Source organism: Ciconia boyciana, chromosome 7, assembly GCF_034638445.1.
Source record: "Ciconia boyciana chromosome 7, ASM3463844v1, whole genome shotgun sequence".
Classification (NCBI taxonomy): Eukaryota; Metazoa; Chordata; class Aves; order Ciconiiformes; family Ciconiidae; genus Ciconia; species Ciconia boyciana.
This window is the reverse complement of record NC_132940.1, coordinates 43,336,314-43,351,476: the sequence shown is the minus strand read 5'-3', so window position 1 is coordinate 43,351,476 and position 15,163 is coordinate 43,336,314. Positions and strand designations below refer to the sequence as shown.

Sequence of the window (15,163 nt, the reverse complement as noted above, 5' to 3'; positions counted from 1 at the left end):
ATTTCGGTGACAGTATGCGGCTGTAAAAAATTTCATTAGAACTACTGAGAACACCAACAGCTAAATTCAGTTTGAGGAAAAATAGGAAGCGTAACTACAGAGAAGAGAGGCAGAATGTAACTGGACATTTGGAGGGGTTTGGGTCCCGTCCCGTGTCCCCCCCCCGCAAGTTTGTTTTCATGGAGCCTAAGAGAAAGAAAGCAAAGGATGTGGGGGGCTCAAAGATGCTCAAGGACCAGAAGACACACAAAGCTCTCTAGGAGATGGCTACTTAGGAATCTGGCAGGAGCTGAGAGGGGCTAGAAGGCACAATACTGGAAGGAGGAGAAGGTTTCTTGGAGCATATGGTTAGCCCAGGATTTGGCCAAGGGAAAAGGTGTGCAGATTCAATATTCTGAGCATGCCTGCAAGGTGCTCTTTAGGCTGCTCGTCTATGAAATGCTTTAAAACAATTGCAAGATTGCGACACACAGCATTAGAACATGCAATGGCCTGTGGGGCAATCTCAGATGGGGAGAAGGAAGACGTGATTACCTTCTTGCCCAGCCTGAGTGTTTTCACTTTAGAAAAGCAGCCAGCAGTGGAAAAAGCTAGCCACCAAAAGCCCACCACCAGCACAGCCTGCAGTTATGAAATCCTGGCAGGTGAGCTTAGGGCAGAAAGGGCAGGCCAGGCTCTCCAAAAGTCATTGTCACCATCCTGCAGCCCCCGGGCGCCAGCTGGCCGAGAACAGCACATGCTGGGGCTGCACGCTCAGGGGATGTGGGGGGCTGGCAACACGCCCGCAGCTGCTCCCTCTGCTTACTGGGAGCCCTGCGTAGTGTTTAATCACACCCCAGGTTTGTTTTCTTCCAGATTAGGGAGTTACTGCAACCAAGGGAGATCCACACAGGTGGAAGCTGGGAAGAAAGACCCGAGACTTCCTGACAGCAGCGATTGGTTTTATCAGCTCAGCCGCCAATTAGACCACTGCCGAGGTGCTGAGAAGGCTGAGTGCTGCCCGATAAGACCTCTGACGGATGGGAGGTCTAAGACTAGGCTTAAAACCCTGCTGATGGTGGAGCCGAGCTGTGACCAGAAGCAGCTGTGGTAGAGCCACCCCTTTCCGTCCCCTGCTTCTGCAACCTCAGAGGCAGCCACCCCACTGCCGCACCGACCTGCTTCGGTGCACATGTGGCAGGACATGACGTTCACGCCTGAGAACACTTCACAGATGTGAAACGTTGGCACCAGTGAAATGATGTTTAGGCACAAAATTAAGCATTTGAAATAATACCTGCAGGGTTTTATGTGCTGTCCTCACCCAGCATAAAGTCTCAGCTCGGAGGTTGTGAAGGAATAGTGGGGTGAAAAAGGCATTTCTGCAATACGTCAAAAAAAGTCAGGCTTCCCGAGTGTTGTTTGCATGGAGACAGATGGCAAAAATGAAGCCAAATTAAAGGCAGGCATTAATTTTAAAAGTATGAGTTAATATGCATTAATGACCTTGGCACACCCTCATATCTGTAGCTTCGGTAAGCTTAAATTTCCTTCATTTCCATTCACTTCCAGCACGAACTAAACTAAATTTAATTAAGAGTGTCCACACTGAAAATTAACACTATTTCTGACATCAAATTTTACAACTAATCCTTAACCTTTCTAAATTTTTCTCCTTAGATTGCAAGTATATGATGATCTATCCATCTAATTAAACAATCCATTAATATCTAATAAAATATTTATCCAATTGCACTCCCATAATAACTAGGAAAACTTCTCAACCTTAGAACACGTAGTTCATTGACATGCATCGGTGTTGTCCATCTGAAAGAGACAGGTGTTTTGCAAAGTGGTTTATGAAGTGATAAGAAGTTTCCAAAATTGAGAGCAGAAAGGCCAAAGGGAGCTACGCCACAGCTGAAAATTAACTTGATTTCTACCCCAGGTGCAGACTTGAAGGAGTTCCCCTCGATTTTTAAAAATGCACTTCTAACCACATTTGAAATTGCTGAGCCGCATCCACAGGACCTAAAATATTCCCAGTCCACACCCACGCTACATTATAAAAGAATAAAATAGAAGACAGCAAGTAGTGACTGCTCTGAAAACCAGCAGATAAATCTAAATAAAATGAGATTCCTTCCGTGCAGCTCTCCCATCTCTCTGTGCTTTCCAGATCCCTGATACAAAGCATGCAGTCTTGCTGTTGGCTCGGCATGGCCAGCACAGCAGCGGTCCATGTACACAGCACATGGGGCCACTGCTCAAGGCCAGGTCTCCATCACCTTTTCAGACTCCTCAATACCTAGGTGAACTACTCATTTTGCCAGATTCAACACAGCTGTTCTTGAAACACAGGTTAAACTAAATTTGAAGAGCATGAAAATGCCAATGATCTCTCAGTCCCCACTTTGTATTGTGAGCAGAAAGCCTGACTAACCCATCATGCAAGTCGTTCTTGAATTGAAGTGTCCTTCCAGCATTGCTCTTTTCCAGCTGGGCACTCTCACATCTCTCAAATTACCCTTTCCTGTTACAGGCACAAGCAATATTTATTTCTGTCAATCCCATTTTTGTCTTCAGGAATCCCCCTGCCTCCAACACTAAAACACATCCTTGGGACTTACTTCTTTCAGCTCTGTTCCCAATTCATTCAACCTGAATCCCATCTCTGTTCCACTAAAACCTGCCCCTGCAGCATTTGTTGGAGGTAACTCATGGCATGTCACTTACTGGAGAGGAAGTCCCTTTCCACAATGTGTTTTGTTCAGAGACGCACAAGGCAGCGTCCTAAGCAGAGTTACAGACTACATAAAATACACGTCATCAAGCTCTGGAAGGAAATTGTTAAGGCGCAACTGGTTGCTCTTTTATGATCTTTCCAGGAAAGCTGCACTCTTTCATTGACATAAGCATTTGTGAAAAGTGAATTTTAATATTGCAAGAACAGCTGTTAATAGGAAACAAACTTCAAACTCACAGACACAATTATCTGGATGAGAGCAAAATCCATCCAGCACCTTCCAGACTCTCATAAAACATATGCAGTATTTCAGTCAGACTCGCCTGTGAAAAATCAGCACAGAGGAGCCAGAATACAACGTTTCCATCTCTGCGCTGTTTCTGCTAAGGGACCTCACTTACAAAGTGCCCGACTCTCCGACAATTCTTTATACTGAATCTCTACTGGGGAAATAAGAGCTGGGCAGAGTATTAATATACATTTATATAAAAATGTAAACAAAACAAATATATAGTTTGATCCCAACAATTATAATCTTGTACACCCAAATCTCTAATTTCCATAAGACCCCTTGCAAGCACAAAGGATGACAGGATTACAGTTGGGTCATAGGGACAATCAAGAAACAACACAGTGATTATCCATCCCTGGACCAAAGTAAAAATCTTTAAGTTATGCAGAACTACACCTTGGGGGAAGGAGAAAAACACCAAAACCCAACCAAATAAAGAAACATAACATCCCAACTTAGCTAACAAAGGATCATGCTCAAATTTTCAGTCTTGCTAGGCAATGCAACTCATAGCATGAAGGTATCTACTCTGAGCAAGCAGAGAAGATTTTTATTTATTTAAAATACAAACTAATTGCTTTCGAGATGCTCTGTGCCTGAGCTGCTCTGTTCAGAAGGCACAGGGAGCTCTACACTACCCCTCCGCTTGCAGCATTTCCTGAGGATTCTGCCTTACAAACAAATTTAGAAAAAACAAAACCTCATTACTCTGGTACTGAGAGTTAAATGCCATTACAAGATAAAAAGCAGCTCCTTGAGATTAGTCATCTGCAGGGGGAAACCATGACCCCAGATCTCTCTTAGTCCCCAGGAGATCAATTTTAAAAAGTAGCTATCACTGCTGCAGGATTGCCATGACAATTTCTATTGTCATCCCATCCCATTGAGTGTCAACACACTCTCCCCACAGACAGGCGACTCCACTGACACACGCAGCAGCCAGGCTGATTTGAACCCCTTTGATTTTCTAATCAGCAAATGCTGCATTACAAAGATACAAAGGGCAAGCCATAATGCATATTAAAAAAATTAATCACTGCTGTCAACAACTTCCATTTTTCTGCAAAATTTTACAGCTGAAAATGCAAACCGCTTCATCCATCGCAAGTGGGAAGGGATGCAATATTTATGAGGGGAGCATTAGCTTGTTTCCAGTTTCTCTCACCCCCAGGAATCCCAGACACAAGCCTGGGCTCCATGACACACGCCTGCCAGTACCGCAGGAGCTGCTGAATGAAGATCAGTATGCAATGTACAGAGAGATTGGCATCCTGTGCTGGATGCCTTTAGGTTCTCTGCTTCCTCCAGCAGCACAGTACCAGCAAGCAGCTTCGCACAGTTGATTTTCAGTAGCTGCCAGTTCACAGAGGAAACACACATCAGGAGCACACAGAAATGTTAGCACAGTCTGGCAAAGAGCTCTCTTCTTCTGCCTGTATAGACATACCGTTCCCAGGCAAAGGCATCTGGGGCACAGGAGTAAATGTGAAAAAGCAGAGGCCTCCCTGCCCTTCAGCATCCTGTTGGTAAAAGGGGGGATATTCCATGCAATGTTTCTATTTTAAATAAAGATCTCACAAACAGACCTTTTTTGAGCTATGAGGATATAAGAATAAGCAAGATGCTGTGTGGCAGCTTTCTGTGCAACCTTTGTTTGAGAACAGAGGTTGTGATAACTGGTGAGCAACAGATCATGAGCAAATATTTAAGATCATCTGATGACTCACTGGCAGAGTTTTAAGTTCAGAGACACCCCAAGCCAAGCATACAGGCAGAAACTCAGCAGGCAGCTTCCAAACACTGCTGAGGGACCGGCAAACCCAAGCTAAGCAAAGGCATCACTTGGGACCTGCTGAGACAAAAAACTAGAGGACAGACCTCCCGTGTTGTGCAGAGGTGCTCGATCATACAGCCCTGTTACTTCTTTTACAGATGAGCTCCTAGTAGCTCATAGGACCAAACTAGATTTCATACCCAAGATCTGCAGGTGAACATGCTGCCATACACACACTCCACTTGAAAGGGCCTTTACCAACCCTGGCACCAGTGAACACACCAAGAAGCACATGTGCAGTCTATCGGCACACGTTGGGAAACACACACATGCTTCGTACATGCACTTCTCGTTGCTTCCCAGGGTCCTTCAAACTAAGGGATCTATCTTGCAGAGCTGAAATCATAACAACTGGTAGGAATGGGCTTAAGTGCTGCCTTAAAACGGGTAAGTGACTGCTTCGCAGACCCAATTCTGGATCCTCTTTTTTATCATCGTTCACCTCATGACTCAGAAGGAAAACTCACCTGCGAGTGGAACAAGCAGACGTGCATTCGCATTGGTACCATCAGCAAACTTCAGGGAGGGATTTTATGGAGGAAGCTTGGGGTTCACATCTCACTAAAGGCTGAACTGCAGTGCACGTTTCAGAAAGGCAAGAAACCTTGATTTTTACCTATAAGCAAGTGGCTTAAATATGTAAGTACTTCCAAGGTTTTTAATCACACAAGTGATTAGGGCATCTGATAACAATGATTCCTGCTGGCTAGACATCTAAGAGCACTTTATACTGAAAGCATCTCATTTCATCTTCTAGTTTTTTAATCAGCATAATAATTAAAAGAACATTCAAAAGAGTCACTTATATTTCACAATTCATAGACAAGTTACCAGTCAAGCAGCACAGACATTAAGCGCATCTGAAGTCACCAGGAATTTTAGTCAATCTCTACGTAATCTCAGTGAAAATGTTCTCCAAACATAAAGATCTCCAGAAGCTGGGCCATCTTACACTCAGAAACAAAGCCCGTCCTCAGCGAAGCAGTTACAGTGAAAGCTGTAATATGTAGGTCAGCAATCTAAGAAGGGCTATGGTTAAGACAAAGTATCAGACTGATTCATAATGCTCTTTGATTGCTAATCCTGTGCAGAATTGTGATTTATATCACTAGCAAAATCCAAGAGGTATGGAAAAGGTCTGTGCATTTTGTAAAAGAGCATCAAAATGATTCTGTAAGATCTTTTATTGTGATCTTTATGAATGTCGAGTTGAGAACAGCAAAATGACATTTTCACCGAGGGCTGCATGCGCTGCTTAGCCTCTCCTGGGGAAAGGGAGGAGGACCATGACTCTGCTGCATCATTTCTGCCCTTTCAAAAGCTGGCAATGCAACAGATCAAGTGGGTCAGGAGAAGCACAGGAGGTGTAAGAACTAGAGTTCGAACACCTCCTCTGCGCCAGCCAGCCTGAGAGCAAAGGGCAGGACAACCTGACGTGGCCAACACCTATTATCATCCTCTGCTTCCTCCAGCCTGGAGCAACACAGAAGCAGAGAGAGACGTGTGCTTCCCAAGTGCCTGTGGTTAAGGTGCCTGCGTGGGCCATGTCATGCATGCACTACCTTTGGCAAAGGGCTGCCCTTCAGCGGGCCATCCATCCTCTGACAGAGGCAGGCAGGGAAATAAGCCTCTGAAAATACAGTAATCTGCTTCTGCAGCGGAGTTCCTCTTGCACCACAGTCTCAAGGACAGAGTTAAAGATACAAAACGTTACCATCTGTGTCCGCTTTGCCATTCATTAGACCACCCTCAGCCATCTCATACTGGCACCTCTAATTCCTCCCATGCATTTCCAGCTCCTGCAATAGAGGACTCTGACAACAATCACTTCAAATCAAGATTTAAGTACTTGCCTACTTTATGCCTAGAAAACTAGGTCTCAGTGAACAACGATGCACCTCCATTTCCGCAGTCTGGTTTTAACCAAGTTACAGAGTATTTGCAAACAAACAGTAGCCACTGAGCAAGCAGCCTGCTTATCAAAGCCTCATCAACAAATATTTGTTTGTGCAGGAATTAGGTAAAGATGATCATGTATTCGTCCTGTTTTCTGAAATTTAACCTTACATTTGCTGTCAGCGAGAGACATACACACGCCCAGCTGAGCACTGCAGCACCGCTGGATAACGTGGCCGCTCCCTGCGTGGGTTGTCCATCTCCTAAGGAGGATATTCAGGCCAGCCACCGCTTTTGCCAGAGGCACACATTTAGGCAGAGGACCCCACAATATACGCACAAAGCCCACACTAAGTCATCATGGCTGCATATGAACGCAGCCCAAAACAGAGATTCTTCCACAGTATTCTGCCTACCTAAGGGAAGCAACCATAAAATGAAGGAAAGAAAGCCAGTGGACATACTTATCTGGAGCCAAGCTGCAGCCCCGCAAGCCTGTCCTGTCCCTAGCACCCACAGCAGCTGCACCAGAGCTCCCTGAGCACACATGCATCAGCACCATGGAGCTACTTGTCTCTGCAGCACGATCACCTCCAGCAGCAGCAAACCAATTTATTAGCTAAACCAGAAGAAAACGGATGATTTGTCTAGACTCAGCACTTGCATCACCTCCAAAGCAGTGGCTTATGCCGAGGCAAGTAGATCGGCTACCCAGAGCAGAGGAGACCTGGAGAAAGGCTGCCTGACCTCAGAGGTCCCCATGCCTGCTGACTCCAGCCCCCCAAGCCCTCACCCTCCAAAATAGCAAAAGCTGCAGCTAATAGGAAAAGTTTGCCTTATTAGACACTCTTGGCCTCTGTCCCAGGGGCCTTCTGGGGAAAATTTTTCCTGGGAATATTCTTCCTCTTGGGGAACATTCAGCATCACTCATGTCTATACAAACTCCTCAGTTGCTCAAAGCTTCACTTAAACCTTCCCTGATGCCATGACCCAGGCAAAAGGACACGGTTATGAAGTGCGAGGGATATGTGCTCATTACTTTATCTTGTCCTGGACTCTAGCCAACGAGGACAACTCTCCAAGACCCACGCAACCAAGGCCAATAACCAGGTTTTGCAACAAAAGCTGAGGCCAGAAAGCCACCCCTTTCCCCCTTGGTAACACACCTTAGGTAGGCCTGCCCCACGCTGCTGGGATCTCCTTCCACTTGATCCCCCTCTGAGTGCAGGAGGATGGCGCAGGCATGCGTCACAGTGCTCCCACATATTTACGGTTATCCTAGCTCAGGAAAACTATTCCACAATCCTTCATGTAAGGAAGGTTATAAAATCCCGTTAGGTTACCTACCAACCTTTTAGGCAAGCGCAGTCCGGTGAGCGTGCGACTAAGGAGTCGCACATTGCAAGTTATATTCATTCCTAGCACATTAATAGGCAGCTCTGGTTTCTCACTCCCTCACAGCCAAGCAAATCTCCTGCTACATCCAGCTGCCCAGCAATGGCACCTTTTCCCTCTCAGATATTTTTGTTTTGACACTGTCAGTGATTAGATCCAGTTGCAGCAAGCAGTTACGAAAACAGCATGGAGCAGGAGCTGTTTCCATTCCTTTACCTCCCCAGGTTGCCTTCCACCGCCCCGATTTGCAGGGGGGCTCGTAAATACAGCAAATGAGATTTGCCCCAAAAGAAAACACTAATGCATGGCAACACAGAAAACACGTTAAATATTATTTTTCCTCTCTGCAGTCTGACCTGCTGTGAACTATTAAAACCGAATCTAGCTACTTCTAAAATTACTTACAGCATATATCCCTTGCTACAACTCATAGGTCCGTGCGAACTGACCCACGCCAGCAGAGATCAGTTAAATTCAGACGAGAATAAGTACAAATACGAGGAGAGGAAGGGGCTGGAGGCACAGGGTACGTTTTTCGTTAGCATTATCCGCCTCATCCCCCGCCCGACCTCCCTCGGTGCCGGCACTGGGGCAGGCTCCGCGGCCAGGATCGACTCGGTTTTCCGCTGGCAAAACCCCGCCGAGGGGCGCCGGGACCGAGCACCGGGCCCCGCCGCTTCCCACCCCTGCCTGGGGAGAGGAGCCCGGGCAGCGGCCGGGGTGTCCGCCGAGGCAGGGGGGACGAGCAGCCTGGGCAGCTACGGCCACGAACAACTACTGCTTAAAAGTTTATACTGCTAGGGTTATAATAATAATAATAAAAACAAAATAATTATGAGAGGTATTAATAAAGTTACGCCGCAGCGGAGCTGGCACTTGGCAATCAAGGGAGCGCCCCGCGCCGCTCACTCGAGGCCGCTCGCTTGTCTCCCCCCTGCGCCGGAACCTCCCCCGGCCTGGCCACGCCGAGACCCCCGAGGGCCGCGGGGCTGGGCTGGGGGCGGCGCGGCCCTTCCCGCCCTCCCGCGGCACCTGCGCGCCGGCTCCGGCCCCGGCCCCGCCGCCGCCCAGTCCGTCAGTCTGTCAGTCAGTCCGTCAGTCTGACACTCACTCACTCACTCACTCACTCACTCACTCACTCACTCACTCACTCACTCACTCACTCACTCACCGCCGCCCAGCGCCGCCACCCGCCTTTGTTCCCGCCGCGGCCGAGGCATTTAACCGTCGCTCCCCCGCGCGGCGCGGCGCTGCGCCGAGGCGGGCGGGGCGGGGGCCGGGGCCGGGGCCGCCGCGCTGGGGGAGGCGCTGCCGCCCGCCCGGCTGCCTCCGGCGGGGACGGGGCACAGCGGCCCCCGCCCCGCCGCCCACCGGCGGGCGCTGCCCGCAGCCGCCCCGGGTGAGGAGCGAGCTGAGGGATGTTAGGCGGCGAACGGTACCGGCCGGGTTGGCACCGGTAAAACCTAGTCAAAAACTCGGGGCGGCTGCTTTCCTGGAAAGGACGAGTCATTCAGAGCAGGGCAGCGGCCCCACAGCATCCTCCTCCTCCTCCCGCCATGGCAGAGCTGTGGAGGAGAGAAACGGCTGCCCACGACCCGCAGACCCGAGCCTTCCCCCGGGGCGCCTCCTCACCCGCACCTACCTCCCCGCGCCCCGCGGTAACGGAGGTGTCCGCACCCGGGAAGCCGTTAGCGAGGCTGAGGCGTGACCGGCGACACTGTTCTGACAGAGGAGTGCGCCAGGGGAGAGGGTCTTGCTCGGTGTCGTACTTGCCTGGGAGAAAGTTTCCCCATCCTCCTGCAGAAACCCTTCAGTGGTGGCGCACAACGCCCTTCCCTTCCTGCCTGCCTTTAGGGAGCTCTTTCTGGAAATAAACAAAAAGTGATCTTACCCCTATTATAACTACAGACAGAGACTAGCTCTGGCAACGCTGCCATCTATCTTGATTGCTACAGCCTGATTTTGAACATACAAAGCAGACATATCAGTATTTTGTTACCAAGTCACAGGCAGCTTCCCCCAGCACCATATTTCACTGCCACCCCGGGGAGAGCCGGCTGGCCCATGGCTCCAGAGGGGCCAGCCCCCGTGCCCGTGCGTACCAGCAGCACAGGGTGCATGCCCAAGGGCTGCCTGCAGCCCAGAGCACAGAAAATGAGGCTCATGGCTACCTTCTGGCTTAAACTAGGTTCAGGCTTTCAGCCTCTTCTATTTCTGCATCGAACATACAAGCACGAGCAAGGACCAGTGTGAGCAAATACATTTTGCCAAGTTATGTACTAATTAGGCTCCAGGCAAGTAATGTGATTAGTGTTATCATAAAAGCTTGAATTCTGGAACAGGAGAGACCCTGGCCACGCAAGCCAAAACAGGGTCCTGCTTAAATCAGTGCCATTCCCCGTTGGGGGGCAACTGGGGCTGCAGGACATGGTACACTGTACCTATCCTGGCTGCTGCGTTTACACTGCTCAACTGGAAAGAGCAAGCAAACTGTTTCTGGGGTGTATCCATGTTTTTCCACCTTGAAAGGAGTCAGCTTCTGGTCTGGAGTCCTGTCCTACAAGTCTGTGCCCAAGCTTGGCATCTCGCTGTGCCTTACTCCCACCTTGGCAGCAGATGATGTTCCCCTGCACGCGGACCTCTCCACTCCCACCAGGTTGAGGTCATCCCAAGGGCTCTCCAGCGTCAGAGGAGATGAAATATCTGTAAGGACATACAAAGTATTTTGAAACAAACCCCAGAAAAGAAATAACCCACAGTGTTATTGTGGAATGCAGGTTCACATTGCAACGCTGTGCTCTCCCCAGGTGCTCCTGTTACGGCCGATACCAGTCTGAGCCAGGCACCTGAGGGAGATGCAGCTTTTGTGCGCAGTGCAGCCGACTCCTGGTGCCTCTCCGCGGCTGCAGAGGGGCCGAGTAGGGTGCTCCCCACAAGCAGCTTGATGCATTGCTCAGGAGAAGTGGGGAGGCAGAGCCTGCTTGCCTGGGCAAGGCTGGGGTGCAGGGCTCAGGTCCTGGCCAGGTTTCTGTACGGGACCCCGTGTCCTTCAGGACCCTTGGCTGAGAGTGCTGTTCTTGGAGCACCAGCACCTGAGCTGGGGTTTCACAGCAGGCAGATGCTTTCCTGCATAGGCCAAATGGTTTAGGGCACTTCCCAGCATTTAAAAGCTGGTTAAACCTTACACTGAACCTGAAGGCAGGATGAGTTTGCACAGCTTTTGAGTAGGGACATAAGTGAGATGGGCAGCTGGCCAGCCCACATTTACCACTAATTGTGGCATGTTTATGTGGATGTTTGCTCAGAAAGGTCTTAGCCTGGGCTGAGATCCTTCACTGAGCATCTTCCCAGTCCTTTTGCACTTAGACTGCAAAGAGGTAGGCACCTGCTGTCAGTGCAAGGAGCTGGGAAAAGCCTCCTGCTCTCCCTCTCGGGGGCTCCAGGGCGGTAACATATAGGGCTCGCTTTCTGCCTCTCCCTCCACCCATTCCCCTCTCACATAAGTCCCCTTCTCGCTGGTCCTCAGCTCCATCTCAGATTCCCCTTGTGCTGTGCTGCTTGCAGAAAGGAGCATAACTTAACAAGTCCATCTGCCTGGCTGGTACAACAAGCCCCAAACCACTGTAAGCACTCCCCCCTCGCCTCCTGACGCTGTTCATCCCTCCCCTCTTTCTGTACCGAGGTTTCAGACCATGATGGTGCCTAAGAGGGACCACCCATGGTGAGGGAAACCTTCCCCTACCTTTGGAAACTCTTACAAAATCTGCAGATAACTGAAAACAATCTTTGCTGGAGCCCAGGAGCCTCTGTGGGGCGAACCTCACCCACTTGCCTTGCCATGCCCCCGGGCAGGCAGCAAAGGAGACCACAGGGGAAGAGAGGGAGAGCATCCAAATTCCAGAGGGATGTGCTGAGCTGTGCTGGCTTTTTCAGGCTCATGACTCCTACCTTCCAGCGGTGCTTCTTTCTGGGGAACAAAGCCGGCATCAGCATCTTCGTCCAAGTCATTTTCTCCTATGCTGCAGAAGAACAAGCAGTTACAGGGTAAGCGCTGGGAGTCATAGTCACTCCTCTCCATTTGTCACCCTAAGGAGACGGGCAGCCTTGAAAGAGGAACAGCATAAAAAGAAGGCTTTTGTCCCAGCACACTCTTGCCCTGTCCCAGACACATCCCAGCCCAGTTCAAGGACTCTTGTACCACCCCCAGCATCAGCAGCTGCTGCTGCATGTCCCAGCGTTAACTCATTCTCCATCGGGTTCAGTTTCCAGTGCCCTCGGTGGCTTTAGTGGAAAGAAGCAGGCAGGTCTGTAAGGTTGCTGGCTGACAGCTTTGCCCCCATGGCTATATTCATGCGACTTCTAGTTCTGACTGTCTCGGCAGGGAGGGGACACATTACCTGTGCATTGCTGGAAATGTTACATACAAGCGCTCAGCTGCTCAATGAAGTGATTAATATTTATGCTGCATGCCTGCTAATATTAGAAGTTCAGGAACAGTAGATTATACTTTTATGGGGCTGTTAAAAGGAATTTTTCTCAAAGACTCCTTTACTAAGAGCCCTATAAAGGTGGGTTTGAGTAGCTTTTACATGAAAAAAAATATTTTATCACATCTTCAATTCCTTAACTCTCTGATTAAAGCTTTAATAACTTTATGACAACAAGTTGCTGCCTCCTCGGTTGCCTAACATGACTGTCCTTGAATGGCAGGGAAGCCACATGTGCTGGGCAGACCAGTTGCACAGAAGTCCCAGCACGCTTGGGACATACATGGATGCCTTCACCCCGTGCAACAGCAGAAATTTTCTCCTGAAGAAATTTTCTCTCATGAAGAGCTTTCACAGGCTCTGGTCTACCACTGTGTGGGGTTTCTTAGTGTTTGGTTCTATGGGGTTTTTTTTTTGGGGGGGAAGGCAACAGTCTTCCTTGTGAAGGTGAATTGCACAGCCCTGAAGTAGTAACACACCAGACCCTTTGCCTCTCCTCTCTGTACTATAAACCATCATGTGTCAAAGATAAAAACACATCAGGGCACCGTGACCCAGTCAGAAGTTTTGCAGGGTCTTTTTTTCTTTTCCAGAGGAATATTCCGAGTCAGAAACTGCTTTTACAGGCGAGTTTTAATTTTGTTCTCTTGTCCCCCGTGAAATGCAAACAAACCACAGGGCCCAAAAATCAAATGAGCTTGGTCTGGGGCTGGCTGAGTCATCCTGTTTCATTGTCAGTGTATAGTAATTAGACTGTGTGCACTAAACTGTTTCATTACAAGGCACTCCAGAGTCAGACCCCTGAAAAAAGATCAGACACTTCAGCCAATCCTGTCAGCAGCTGCCATTAGTGATAATGTTTTAACAAAAACCAAGAACTCCAACAAGGAAACCGCTCAATTTGAAGTGTTTTTCTTGATGGAATTTAGTAAAAATATTTTTCTTAAGTTTGTTAGGGAAAAAAACCAAAACACCTAGAAAAAAAAACTTAGTTAACTGAAAAATAAATTCAACAAAACATTTTCAGGTAGTTCTCATCAGGACATACAACTCCCCACCACTTCTCAGAGTCCTGGACAAATGCAAGGGAGCTCTATGTGAGCCTCCTCCTATAGAGGAGATGTTCCAGCTCAGAATTAAGAAACAGTGGATCCAGTGTAGCTACTTCATGCTCTACCTGGTGTATGTATGTGCAGAGTTGAAGAATTAGGAGCTTACCTGAGCTGAACTCAATGCAGTAAATCTAAGAAACCTTTAAAGAGACATCAAAACTCAGCACACACTGAACAGAGAAAGGTGGCCTCAGCAGAAACCACTGTTTCCAGGTTCATCTGGACCACAGAGTGTTTTTGTATTCAGTGTGTGATCACAACGTATAGGAGGAGCGCTTTGGGTTGGACTAGAGGTTTTGCCTCTGCTTACCAGAAGGCATCAGCTTTTCCCAGTTCATAGTCCATAGCAGAGAGCCAATGATGAGGACATTGCACTGGCTTGCATACTTCTGCAGGGTGTTCTCATGCTGATTAATCGAGTTGTCTGACTCCCTATGCATGGCTGAAATTAAAGGATGTATTAGACAAGTTTTAAGAAAGGAAATCATTGCTTACCTTCCTTTTTAGTGAACTCACGACAAGCCAACTGATCTGAAAAGGTCCAAAGGTATGCTGTTCCTGCCTGTTTCTGCAAACTCCATGTTACTGTATGACTGCTTCTTTCCTTTAAATCAAGAACGGTGCTTTGAGTTTACTTCAGAAAGAAATTTTACACTTTTATAATCAGCTACAGGATGTTGTGCAATGCTGCACTGGAAAAGGTACGGCTCTTTGACTGTCCCTAGCAGGGAGGCAGCAGGATATCTTCACCATGTGTCATTCACATTAAAATTTCCCCTTGGTTCTCCTGGGTCTGGTTTAATTATCATATGCGTACCTGCATCCTCAACACACTTTACACCGTAAGATCCTGAACTCATCTGCAAACTAATTAACTGCATTTTCAAGTTGCAAATGTGGAAGTTCAGGGACAGATTTTACAGCCCTTACGCATGTTGATCCACACTCATGCGTGCAAGAAGTTCGGCTGCAGTCACAGTGAGGTATTGCTCAACGGAGCAACGTCACAGATTCTGCATTTTTAAGATTTCCAGAGAACTCATGGGGTAGTGAGAGGTGTTCAGTCTCATTTTGTGGTGGTTCAATGGAAACACAAGTTTATTCCATTCTGATTCTGGAGCCTGCTGTTTGGGGGGGTTTAAGATCTACAAATAAAATTCTTTTATGTTCAGTATTGATGTTGTTTTCCTGAAGAAGTGCAAGAAGAGGTTGTTATAAGGGTGCTGGAAATGCTGATTACAGCATGTCCTGTGCCCATGCTATGCATAAGATGACAGGTACTTTGAATCCTTGGTTGAGAAAGTACAGTAGGGAAAGCAAGGTATCCAACAGGACTCTACTATCCAGCATGCTGACTTTTTAATCTACATCCAAAAGAGGATTAAAAAGCGGTCACACAGTGCCTACTCCAGCAATGCCTGG

The 15,163-nt window shown here is 48.3% G+C and overlaps 1 protein-coding gene across 7 annotated transcripts in view; it reads right to left on the bottom strand.

The window, feature by feature from the left end:
* The window catches only part of ST6GAL1 (ST6 beta-galactoside alpha-2,6-sialyltransferase 1), a 60,620-nt gene extending 46,245 nt beyond the window's left edge, over positions 1 to 14,375 (bottom strand). For 2 of the 7 annotated variants that reach the window (XM_072868432.1, XM_072868434.1), the window contains exons 1-4: positions 14,237 to 14,375; positions 12,091 to 12,161; positions 10,748 to 10,845; positions 9,916 to 10,006 (exon numbers count right to left, since the gene is read on the bottom strand). The gene's annotated coding sequence lies outside the window, so the exon portion shown is untranslated. The other 5 variants (XM_072868435.1, XM_072868440.1, XM_072868438.1 and 2 more) reach the window with 5 other exon arrangements.
* Between the last annotated feature and the right edge of the window lie 788 nt (positions 14,376 to 15,163).